This window comes from Microcebus murinus, chromosome 9 (assembly GCF_040939455.1).
Source record: "Microcebus murinus isolate Inina chromosome 9, M.murinus_Inina_mat1.0, whole genome shotgun sequence".
Taxonomy (NCBI): domain Eukaryota; kingdom Metazoa; phylum Chordata; class Mammalia; order Primates; family Cheirogaleidae; genus Microcebus; species Microcebus murinus.
The window spans coordinates 64,318,725-64,331,698 of record NC_134112.1 but is presented as its reverse complement, the minus strand read 5'-3'; the positions used below and the strand labels follow the sequence as shown (position 1 = coordinate 64,331,698).

At 46.0% G+C, this 12,974-nt stretch overlaps 1 protein-coding gene across 17 annotated transcripts in view; it reads left to right on the top strand.

Annotated features, from left to right (window-relative positions):
* Positions 1-7,043: 7,043 nt before the first annotated feature.
* The window catches only part of NRCAM (neuronal cell adhesion molecule), a 265,047-nt gene continuing 259,116 nt past the window's right edge, over positions 7,044-12,974 (top strand). For 16 of the 17 annotated variants that reach the window (XM_076006545.1, XM_076006542.1, XM_076006544.1 and 13 more), the window contains exon 1: positions 7,044-7,237. The gene's annotated coding sequence lies outside the window, so the exon portion shown is untranslated. The remainder of the gene's footprint in view (positions 7,238-12,974) is intronic. The other variant, XM_076006546.1, reaches the window with a different exon arrangement.

The following is a 12,974-nucleotide window of genomic DNA, read 5'->3' as shown; positions in this document are numbered from 1 at the left end:
CAGAGCAGGGCTTTCTAAAACACTGGATTGCTTGTATCCTATGGATTTCTGACATTTAAAAATATTGGAAGACCTTACACTCATTAGGATGGCTACTATCATAAAACAAAACAAAATAACAAGTGTTGGTGAGGATGTGGAGAACCTGAAACCCTTGTACACAGTTGGTGGAAATGTAAAAATGGTAGAACTGCTAGGGAAAACAATATGGTGCTTCCTCAAAAACTTTAAAATAGAATTGCCACATGACCTAGCAATCTCATTTATGGGCATATAGCAAAAAAAAAAAAATGAAAGCAGAATCTTCGAGAGATAGTTGTACACACATGTTCATAGCAGCATCATTCATGAAAGCCAAAAGGTGAAAGCAACCAAGTGTCCATCAACAGAAGACTGAATAAACAAAATGTTATATACACACACAATACAATATCATTCAGTCTGAAAAGGGAAGGAAATTCAGAACATGCTGCAACATGAATGAACCTTAAGGACATTATGCTAAGTGAAATACGACAGCCACAAAAAGACAAATACTGTATGATTCTATTTACATGAGGTACTTCGAATAGTCAAATTCATAGAGACAGAAAGTGGAATGATGGTTACGAGAGCCTGTAGGGAAAGAGGAGCATGGAATTTGTTGTTTAAGGGTATAGAGTTTTAGTTTTGCACCATGAAAAGAGTTCTGGAGATGCATGGTGGTGATGGTTGCACAACAATGTGAATGTATTTAACACTACTGAACTGTTAAAAATAGCTAATAAATAGCTAATATGGAAAATTTTATGTGTATTTTACCAGAATTTCAAAAATATATTGAAAAAAAAAATTTAAATCAAGCCTTAAAAGAAAATATAAACAGAAGTACAATGTCAGTGTATATTTAATCTAAGACCTTTTTTCTTCTTAAAAATGCAACAAAATAGCTAAATAAGAAAGCCTTCCAAGACAATCATTCAGACCCAAGAGTATTGTTTCTGGGGCTGCTTTTCCTTTCTTCCCTCCACAGTGAACTCATCTTCATTGTACCTGTCATCTGTTCCCCCTTATGCCGGAAATGAAGGGCACACACCAAGAGTGATTCTCAGCATCTCTGTTTTCCGCATCTGCAGTTCCCTGTCCTTAAGACTTGATGACGTCATCTGCAGTGGCTGATTGCACTGACCCTGGCTAGTCTTAAATCTATGCAGCAGAACCTTTGCACATTCTTGTAGATAGAAACTGTAGGAACAGATGGAAGAGTTGGCTACAGGAATATGCTTATTATCACTAAAAATGTTCCTCCTCATTCCAACTTGGTTACCCAAGCAAGGGGTGGGTTGAGCCCAGCGGAAGATCCTGGTGACTCATAAGCTTCTAGAGAAGAAAGCCACATATGGCAGGCACGAAGGTCACGTTTTCCTCTAATTGCTTGAACATTATATTCTTTAGGTAGGGATAGGATCCTGTGTTGCTAAGCATCAGGCAAGAAATGAGTTTTAAATTTCTGGTTTCTGTTTGACACGTGCCCAAATGGCACCAGACTGGCACACAGAGTTCTGTGGTTATGTGGCAGAGGGTGAGGAGAAGCACAGGGTAGCAATTGGTGTTTTGCATCTGCGGAAACTTTGCATTGCTGGTCAGGTGAAGTATGAAACTGCACATCCTATAATACTATTGATATAACCACGCATCCTAGTATCCACAGTGGGTAATAATCACCCACTGTGAAGCTTCACGAGGTAGGGGTCAGCTGAGACTGTGTTTAGCATCCAAAAGGAGAAAGGACCAGCTCTGGGTGGGATAGGGGACAGTCACCCGAGGTGGTAGGAGCTCAGTGTGACTTGGACGTGGAGGTGGGAGCTGCCGAGGTTCACTAGGGTCAAGTCATACTAGCGTCTCATCTGTCTCACAATTGCCTCCTTATCCAGCACTATATCTGCATCTTATGACAACTACAGTTTGATCATTTTGCCCCTTTCCTATCCAGGAAAGAGATTTTATTTGTGTGGTCAGATGTAAATTTGGAGTTGTGAAATACACTTAGACAACTGTATCAGTGATGAATTTAGCAGCTTAACGCTAGAAACATGTATTATCTCCCAGTTTCTGTAAGGCGCAGGAAGCCAGGTGCAGGTTTTCAGAATCCTCTGGGCCAAGGCTCTCAGAAGGCTACAATCAAGGCACCAGCCTGGACTGGTCTCATCTCAAGGCTTGGCTGGAGCATGATCTGCTTCCAAGCTCACGCACACGGCTGCGGCAAGGTTCGGGCTATTGGCCTGAGCCCCTCAGTTCCTCACAGGCTTGGTTGGAGGCTCTGCTGAGCCCCTTGGCGTGAGAGCCCCTCTGAAAGGCGGCACCACACAACAGCTGGCTTCCCGCCAAGCAAGCACACCAAAGGGCAAGACAGTAAGACAGAAGCCAGAGTGTTTTGTAGACTCATACCGGAAGTGACATCCTGCTATTTTTGCCATATTCTGTGCATTAGAAGTGAGTCATTAGGTCCAGGCTCAAGGGGAGGAGATTACACACAGGCATGAATGCCAGGAGAAAGGGGTCACTGAGAACCAGTTTGGAAGCTGCCTATCAAAACAACAAGGCTTTTTGATGATACTGGATTATATATACCCTTTCAAATAGAAGGCCAGTTATGTATTCATTTATTTATTTGTTCATTTATTTATTTTTGAGATAAGGGCTTGCTATATTACCCAGACTGGTCTTGAACTCCTGGCCTCAAGCGATCCTCCCTTCTCAGCCTCCCAAGTTGCTGGGATTACAGGCATGTGGCATTGAGCCCTGATAGAAGGACTTTTAAAATTATTACATTTACCACATCCCTGTCACAAATCTAATGTATGTTGGCTAGCCATAAAATATGACCTTAAGATAATGATGACACCGATATAAGCAATTCGTGTAGCCAACAACCTGGTTATACTACTGTGAGAACAGTTTTTCAATGCTCCAATCTTTTTTACCTAGAATTCAGCCAGCTTTTATCTGAGTTTTGCCAGAGGAGTCAAGGAAATGCCCTTGCTTACCATCAGAATCATGAAATGACACAGCTAAAAAGGAATCGTCACGTTCACTCTGCCTAACTCTTCCATTTTACAGTGCAGAAACAGTCTGAGAGGGGAAGTGACCTGCTCGGGGACCCACAGCTCAATTCTGGCATAGCTGGTCAGGTTAGGTTTTGGTGAACTTAACATTCGGTTTTAGGACGGGGCCAATCGCACTGACTCTCCTGGGAGGCCTGCAGCATGGATGGAGATTAAGAAAATTAGCCTGGAAAATAAGACGAGGAGAGGAAAAAAGTGGAAGAGGAAAAGAAGAAACGGGAATTCTGAGAAAGAGAGGACTACAAAAGAAGAGGAAGGAGAAAGGCTAAAACATATTCTCCGCAGGTACCACTGGGGGGCTCCGTGACCGTCTGATGTAGCTGTTCTAATGCAGTGACGCTGACATCAAAACAAACTGTTAAACTCAGAGCGTGCTGTCACTGACAGGCAGCATGGCACAGCGGTAGGTTATGGCTATTGACTCTGGAGTCATAATGCCCGGCGTGAATGCCATCTCTGCTGCTAGCTGTGTGTCTCTGTAAGTCGTTTAACCTCTTTTGCCTCAGTGTCTAAAAGGAGAAAGATAATAGTAGCTGCTGCATGGTGCTGCCGTCTGACTAAATGAGTTCATCAACATAAAGTGCTGACAACAGCATTGGGCACATGGAAAGTTCTATTATTATCAAATGATAAGGACAACAGATTTGCCTTATTCCCAGGCCTCACCTGGGTTTGAAGATGGAGTGAAGCTGGGGGTAGAGGACAGGACAAAGCTTAGGAACAGGGAAGGGGTAGCAGTTAGGGCAAGGAGGTGAGTTATGCAAATCACCTGGCACCGTGCAGCCAAATCGGAAAGTCTCCTGCATCACCAGGCAAATCGAATAGACTCCATTAGAAAGTCCTTTTGCCGGCTTGGGCATCCTTCTAATCCTTTTTTAGATCATTCTTCTGTCCCTTCCTCCCATGCTCCCTTAATTTCAGCTCCTCTTGCAGCAGCTGTTTGGTCCTTCCTGTCACTCATCCTCTCAGGAGGCTAATCCCCAGCAGTGAAGGGCTGCAATGCAGTTGAAGGAATAAGCTGGACATTAAAACTATATAATAATGTTACATTATTACAACTATTCCATAGTATCAAAATGATTCAAATTTTAGTTTGGTGCTGTCCTTGTGGTTCCTATTTCCTCCAGAGCTTTTCCTTTATGGCTTTTTACTTTTTATTCAAGCATGTATTTATTTGAAAAACATTTTATCAAAAAATTACTGTTTAAACTAGAATTGGATGAATATTTATTATGTCCTACATACTGGCCAGTGTTTTAAATTGACCCTCACAATAATCCTGTGTAATAAATATTGTTATTCTACCTATGCGGATTAGGAAAACTATACCTAGAGAGGTTGTCACTTGCCCAAGATTTCATTTCAGTGCTCACTCCTTCAACAAACCCCGAAGACCTCTGTAACCCAAGTAGTCTCCCAGGCATTGGGACAGATGTGGACCTCACCAGGACCGAGTGCTTCCTGCCCCATCCTGTCTTCATGGACTAGGGCCAGGGCCGGAAGAGAAAGAACAATTCCAAGCAGAAGTTGAAGGAGTTGTTTAAGAAGGGTCTTTATGGGGTTGTAACACAGGAGGACACAAGCAATGTTGCTTCAGTGCCCAGGGGACAAACTGCTACTCAGAACCACAGCAAGAACTGAAGAGAGGAGGGTGTCATTTTCCCACCTCACAGGTTTGCCCTGTGGGATTCACTAGAAAAGAATGTGGATGAGAAATTATTGTCACACAGTGGCCGAGGTGAGGGGACAACCTTGGAGAAGGTAGATATAAGAAGGACATGCAGGACAACCCCAGGACTCTCAGTAGTCACTGCAGTGGGGAGGGAATTGAGGGGCTTGATATCTTTTACACAGGTGAAAATATTGAGGCAGTGAGAGCTGAGTTCTGGTTATTTGTAGCTTCATTTGTACTGGTGGGAAATGAGGTCACACAAAAATAAGACAAATTGTCTTCAAAGAAGTGAAATTTTGTGGAGTCAGGCATGAAAATAGAACTTTTTTTTTTTTTTTTTTTTTTTTTTTTTTGAGACAGAGTCACACTTTGTTGCCCAGGCTAGAGTGAGTGCCGTGGAGTCAGCCTAGCTCACAGCAACCTCAAACTCCTGGGCTCAAGCAATCCTCCTGCCTCAGCCTCCCAAATAGTTGGGACTACAGGCATGCACCACCATGCCCAGCTAATTTTTTCTATATATGTATTAGTTGGCCAATTAATTTCTTTCTATTTATAGTAGAGACGGGGTCTCACTCTTGCTCAGGCTGGTTTTGAACTCCTGACCTCCAGCAATCCGCCCGCCTCGGCCTCCCAGAGTGCTAGGATTACAGGCCTGAGCCACCACGCCCGGCCATGAAAATAGAACTTTAAAAGTGGCAAGCACTATTATAATAAAACACACAGTAATTTAGGAAATAATTCACAGAGGTGACAACTAAGTACGGCTCTGAAGGATGAACAAGAGTTTTTCAGATGAAAAAGAGATGGAGGAATATTCTAGCTAGAAGGAATCTCATATACACAGGCTTAGAGTTATGAAAATTCTCTTTGCTGGAGGATGGAGAGGTGAGTTAGGGGCAGATTGTAAATGGGCACACCAAAAGATCTGGAATTTATTTTATAGGTAGCAGAGAGCTAGCCCATTTGTCCAGACTTTTAAGCAGGGGAATCATGGAATTACTTTTTTTTTGAAAAATATTTCAGAGGGAGATTTAGATAGTAAATTGAGAGGTGCAAGGTGCCCAGGTGAATGGCTGTGGGGTAAGGACCCAAAGAGTGACTGATGAGACTGAGGAAATAACTTGTGCAATGAGCCAGCAGCCAGGGATCAGAATTGGTTCGGGAACTGGAGGAGGTTCTGTGTGGAGGAACACACTGGCTGTAGGAGAAGGAGAGGATGGCAGCATACGGAGAAAGAAAACAAGGCTGCTTGCTTGTATGCAGATGCTGTGGGTTGTAGTGACAAGTTCAGACGAATTAAAGCAGAGAACTGAAGGAAGCAAGGCTTCAGCGGAGTCCAGTGAGAGCTGGAGCCTGCTGTCATGGTCAAATTGGGTGACGCCCGCCAGGCCAGTAATTTGGTCTGCAGACCCGAGTACATTACGAAGGACTTTGAGCGTCAGGCTTAGGATCTTGGACATCATCCAGGACTCAGTGAGAGTGGGCTCCGCAGCCTGAACTGTGCCGCATGCAGTGTGTCAAGTAGTACACAGTTAGAAAATCTTAACTGTTGTTTTATACTGCAAAAAAATTCTCCATAATACTCCCAAATCTGAAAATAAGCAATTTTGAACTAACCCTGTTCGCTGGGGCCAGAAGAGCCAATTCCTGCTACGAATAGACAGTAGACAGCATCTGCCTTGCTCTGAAGGCTCCCTTGCTGAGGGTGGTTTGGAAAGAATGGTTGAAAAACAACAACAACAAAAAAAAACACCCAAAAAACCCCATCCCTCAATCTCAATCACTCCAACTGATGAGTTTCGAAGAAATTAAATGTTTTAAAAGAAGGAAAATAAAAAAGACCATAGACCTCCCACAGAAATCTACACCCCTAAGAGTGGCATTTAAAAACTACCCATTTTCTGGAACATCGTCTGAAGCTAAATCTCAGCCACCCTGGACCCCGGGACACCCCCAGCCTCCGTCCTGCAACCCCACAACCAGAATCACACGCGCTCGCAGGGTGACGGGGGCGATGGTGGCGCGCCGGCTCAGGTGAGGGCCACCCGGTCCCCTGGGGCGCAGGCGGCTGGAGCGCGTTCGCGGCCGCCGCAGCAGCAGGGCCGGAGGGAGTCGGCCGGGAGGGGAAGGGGCGGGGGACGCCGGGGAGGACTGCAGGGGAGGGGACCGGAGGACGCGAAGGAGAGCCGCCGGGAGGGGCGGGAGCGCGACGCGGGGCGGGGAGCGGGGAGGGCGGGCGCGGCGGGGGCGCGCGCCGGCGCGGGGCCAGCCTCGCTTCGCCAGGGTCGCGGGCGGACGCGCGCCGCAGCCCGAGCCTCAGACGCGCGGGCGCAGAGGGCAGCTCTGGGGCCGCCTGGCTGGGGCAGCCGGAGGCCACAGCTTCGTCAAGAACGGAGGACATCTGCGCTCCAGGGTCCAGGGCAGTCGCGCCGGGACTGAGCGGTGGGAGCGGCGCGAGAACGTGAGTAGCTCTGCGCGCGTGTGGCGGTGACACTCGGTCCTGCTTGGGGGCGACAGCTGGGGCGGAGGAGGACGCGGGAGGCTGCTGCGTTGTCACTGGGACGCCGGCCGGGGTACGGGGGAGCGCTCTCCCGGGTAGCGGCGCCTGCGGCAGGGGCGAAGCAGGTCTCCTACCCCCTTCTCCCCGGAAGGCCCCCGACCCTGCTGCAGGGGCCGAACAGGAGGAGGGGGACGGGCGCCCGGGAGAGGGCACAGCCGAAATACAGCAGCGCCCGCACCCACCGCCTCCTCCAGCCTGTGGCCAACTTCTGCATCCGCACCCGCGTCCCACGCTTTCCGGGAAGCCCTGGCTGGAGGTCTCCCTGTGGGCAGCTGGGCACGGAGAGGCTGCTGGGGCCCGGCACGGCGGCCCCCGGGCATGGACACTTAGGGCGCGGGCGTCACGCCACAGAGCAGGTGGGCGACGAGCTCCGGGGCCGGCCGGGCGCGCACCGGCGCGTGCGGGTTCCGGTCCCGGTGGACACATCTGGGCGTGGGCTTTGTTCGGATGTGCTCACACCTGCGCGGATCGCCGAGTTCACCGGGCGAGGCCGACTTTGCTCCTCCACTCGCACTCCACTCGCGTCCTCCGGTCCCCTCCCCTGCAGACTCGGGGAATCAGGAGGGAACCGGAGAGACGCCGAGGACAGCGGGGTGGGGCTCTTGCGGGGCTTTGTTGGTCCTACAGGTGCGGGTCCCGGGGGTCCCAGCGCCCCGCCCAGCCTCGGAGTGCTGGGGCTCGCCGCGGCTGGCGCGCCGGGCTTGGAGCTGACTGGAAAGGTCCCCTCCCTGCCCAGGCTCCCAGCGGTGGGTTCTGGCAGCAGCGTCGCCCTGGGTCGCTGTGCTGAGCCAGGAGTGATTGCCCGCCCTGGAGCATCCGTCTCGCGGGGAGCGCCATCTGCGCCGGGCGCCGCCCCCGGCCCCCTCTTCGCAGCGCGGGTGGGCGCCGCAGCATCCTGGTCCCCGGCGGCTCGCCGGCTCAGCCGCTCCCGGCCCGCATCTGTCAGAGTGCAGAGAGGGACCAGGGTGTCGCGGGAGGGTGAGCCAGGGACTTGTCATTTCTTCCAGAGCCGTGTACTCCGGGCAGCAAGCGCCCTGAGCCCGGGAGGCGGGTGAGCAGGCCGCTTCCTCCCCTCGGAGTCGCCCGGCCCCGGCCCCTGGCGGTGCCTTCTGTCCTCCCCGCGCTGAGGCGGCCCTGCGCTGCGGCTGGCACTGAGGAAGGGCGCCGAGCGGTGGCGTCTCCTGCCCACCCCGCCTCTCTCCTGCGCTTTTCGCACCAGCAGTTTCAGCCGGAGGCTACGCCTGGCGTAGAGCTGTCCAGAGAGGGAAGCCTTCTATCCCTTTCCTAGTCCCAGATGGTTGAGGCCCAGAAGTGAGGATCTGAGTGGCAGGGCCCTTCCTCGCCTGAGGCTCCTGCAGGAAGAGATGGAGCCAATAATGGGTTAGGAGGCCTTGGTTCTGCACGGGGAGCTCCCCCTGGGGTGGTCCTGGGAAGAACTGCATACAAACCTAGCAGGCTGGGCTGCCTAGGTTGGGACTGCTTTATGCTAACCATGCCCTGCTATTAAACTATTGTAATAATGGCTCGAGAGTGAATGAGACTTTCCAGAGTGCTGAAATGGAGTTAGACAATTGGATACTTCCTACTTTAATAATAATGATAGACAACTTGGTTTATGAGAGCTTCAGATGTCATGGTCTCTGTGTGTATGTTACATGTATCATCTCATTTAATTCCCACAACAACCACATTTTAAAAATTAGGGATAGAGGCTTAGAGAGGTCAAGTAACTTTCCCAAGGCCACACAGCTAGGAAGTAGGGCAGCGGGATTAGTGTTTTGCCCCTGCGCTTCACCATCTGAAACTGAAAATGTGGCCTTTTGGAGGTTTAGGAGAAGCCTAAAACCACCGGGTGTTCAAATCCAGGGACATACCTTACAAGCCCATGAAATTCAGGTCTCTGCAGACCTCAGAGTAGCAGGCAATATTGTAATTCAGAATCATATAGGGGAACAGCCTTTTATTCCTCTGTAATTCTTTTACATGTTATATTATTCCTGTTAGTTTTTAAGTACATAGCTGTTAACCTATAGTCCAGAGAGATGTGCTTGCCATGTCATAATTTTTAAGAAAAAAATTTTTTGATAAGGAAAAGTCACCCAGCCCTGAATGTTTTTTTGGAAACTGTTTTGACTACAGAAGAGTTACTCCTCAAATTGGACGTTGAGTTTGAATAGGACCCTAGTATCCAATCTTAGGAAAGCATTCGATATCCTAAATATATAGAAACGGTGTGGTACATTTATAAAGATGTTCCCTGTTAACTAGTAAAAATGAAGAATTTGAATGAAAATGAAATCAGCTATTTTTGGCATAGCTTTTAGAATATTATAATTAACTGATCAAATGGAAAAATGGATTCATTTTGCATTTGTAATCCTACTGACTCATGGTCTTCTCTCAACTTTCTTTCTACTTTCTTGCGGGAAAGTTGCTTAACATTTCACATAGCCCATTGCATTTCAAAACAAGTACAAGGGAGCTCAGGAAGGTCCCCCAGCCTTATGATACAGGGTGGCGATGTGGTCTTGGGGCTGGAAGCCAGTGCCCGCACACCACATCATTTTTTATTAGTGCTACAGTGGCAGTAAATGGAAAGTAAGTCATTTTTGGAGATGGTACTCCCTGTGAGGCCAAGACAACAATGGTGGTGATCATGTCTAAGTGCAAGGGCTTCAGAAGTGTCAGAGGACCCTAAGAATGGAGACACCTGGGCTGTAGAAAATTTCAAGAATCATTTCAAATAATACTTTCCTATATGTATAGTTTTCCTTTTGTAATCGATTGAATATAAATAGACTCTGCAGATATTTATTATATTGTGTACGTACAAAGGAACTATTGAATGAAACTCCACTGGAAGCTTTTCTGGCAAAGACATTCATTCATTCATTCATTCATTCATTCATTCATTCATTCATTCATATTTACTGAGTGCATGGGAATATAGTGGAGAGGAAAATAGTTTCTGCCCTGTGGAGATTAATTCTAATTTTATCTTCCATGGTTACATACTTCCCCACACACAGATTTTTTTTCACATATTATAGTTGTACAGCTTGATGAACTTGCACAAATGGAACATGCTGATGTAACTAGCACTCAAATCAAGAAACAGTGTAATGCACTTCAGAGAGAGCCCCCTTGTGGTTCCTACCAGTCATTACTGGCACCAAAGGGTAACCACTGAGACATCAGGCTTTCCCTGATATTCTCAGCAGCCTTTGCAGTCTCATCTGCATTTTCAAAGAACAATTTCCACCTAAGAAACACAACAACCCATAGCAAATTTAACTGGAATGCAAAGCTCCTGTGTTCTTTTCTTGGAAGTTTTGTGTTTTGGATGCAAAGACCACTTCAGGTTAGTCTTCAACTGCTGTGATTATTGGTGCAGAGGAAGTGATTTGAAAATGATTGAAAATTATTAAATACATTCAGATGTTCTTTTCATTTAAAATTTTATGCTCCCCCATGTGAAGGAGCCCTGAATCCTCCTGGCAGGTCAGGACAAAGGAGAGACCTAGATCATAGGGTCAATAATCCAGTGGCTTATTTTCTTTCACTCTTTATCTGCCTTGAAAAATGAAAAGCTCCTTTGGTTTAAAAAGGTCTCCATTGGCATCGGATGCTGAAGCTCCCTCTCCTTCCCCTGGATTTATTAAGGTATAATCAAAAAATAAAAAAATTATATATATTTAAGATGTATAATATGATGTTTTGATATATGTATACATTGGGAAATGATTACCACAGTCAAACTAATGAACATATCCATCACTTCACACTGTAACCCTTTGTGTGTATGTATGGTGAGAACATTTAAGATCTACTATCTTAGCACATTTCAAGGATACAATATGCTATTTTTAACTATAGTCACCGTGCTGTACATTAGATGGCCAGAATTTATTCATCCTCCCTAACTGAAACTTTGTACCCTTTGACCAACATCTCATTTCTCCCACCCCCCTAGCCCATGGCCATACCATTCTACTTTCTGCATATATGAGTTTGACTATAGTTTCTGAGAACAGGAAAATGTACCTCAGTGAACTGATGAATGCTTATTTTCCCTCCCAAAATGTGGAGGAGAGGGCAACACGAGGGAGGAAAGTATGGGAATGGCTGTGCCTCCAGCTTTGGCAACTGTAAATCCTTCATTATCAGGTTGTCTTTAAATGAGGGAACAAGTGCAGTATATCTATTTAAAATGTGATATTTTTGCTAAAATACTTTTTATTGTGATAAAATATATATAACATAAGATATACCATTTTAATCATTCTGTAGTATATAGTTCAGTGACATTAAGTACATTTACATTGTGTGCAACCATCGCTACTATCTATCCATCTTCAGAACTTTTTCATCTTCCCAAACTGAAACTCTGTGCCCATTAAACAATAACTCCTGTTTCCTCAGCCCCCAGCCCCTGGCAGCCATCATTCTACTTTCTGTCTCTATGAATTTGACCATACCAAGTACCGTATCTGAATGGAATCATACAATATTCGTCTTTTTGTGACTGGCTTATTTCACTTAGCAAAATGTCTTCAAGATTTATCTATGCATCAGAATTTCCTTCCTTTTTAAAGGTGTATAATATTTCATTGTATGCATATGCCACATTTTCCTTACCCATTCATCTGTCATGCACACTTGGGTTGCTTTCACCTTTGGGCTATTGTGAGTGATGCTGCTATGAACATCAATGTACAAATATCTGTCTGAGTCACTGCTTCTAGTTCTTTTGGGTGCATACCCAGAAACAAGAGAGCTGGATCATATGGTAGGTCTATTTTAATTTTTTTTTCCAGAAAGCACCATACTATTTTCTGTAACAGTTGCAACATTGTACATTCCCACCAAAAGTGCACAAGAGTTCCAATTTCTCCACATCTTGGCCAACACTTGTTATTAATATTTTTCTGTTTTCTTGTTAGTAGCCAGACTAATGGGTATGAAGTGCTGTCACTATTACCTTTTAAAGCTATAAATTAATACCTATGTGTTCTGAACAAATCTAACCTTACTGGTTTAACATTTATTAATAAAGAGGTGTATGGTTTCCAACAGGTATTGATTGACCACATACCTTGTGCAAAGCACAAAATAGATGTTGTGGAGCATGCATGCTGTAGTCCAGGATAAGCCAGCTTTGGTGACATACATTCTTGTTTTTCTGCTAAGATGTTGAATTAGAGTGTCTATGTCTATATTGTACTTGTGCTAGATGATTTTGCTATGAGGGTAGGTTAAAATAGTATCCTTTTGTTTTACTGCCAAAAAATGACATTGTTCTTTTAATACAGACCAAGAGCAAATTTGCCTCAAATCTGAAAATAGATAGGAATATCTTTATGCAGAATGTTTAGGGATGTGCTGGAGTTGTAAATTACAGTTCTGTATTGGGCATTTCTTCCCACCATTGAATCTTCAAACATGACAGCATAAACCCTCACCACCCAATTATAATTGCTTAGCTGAGCTAATAAAAAAGATGTGGTGTCAACTTAATTGACCTATTTCGCTGGCCTACAAGATTGGAATTTCAAATTAGAAAAAGGTAATTTTTAACAGTCTGATGGAGAGTTTCCCTCAAGTGACTAAAAAGCTAGTGAATATAAGCAATGCCAGT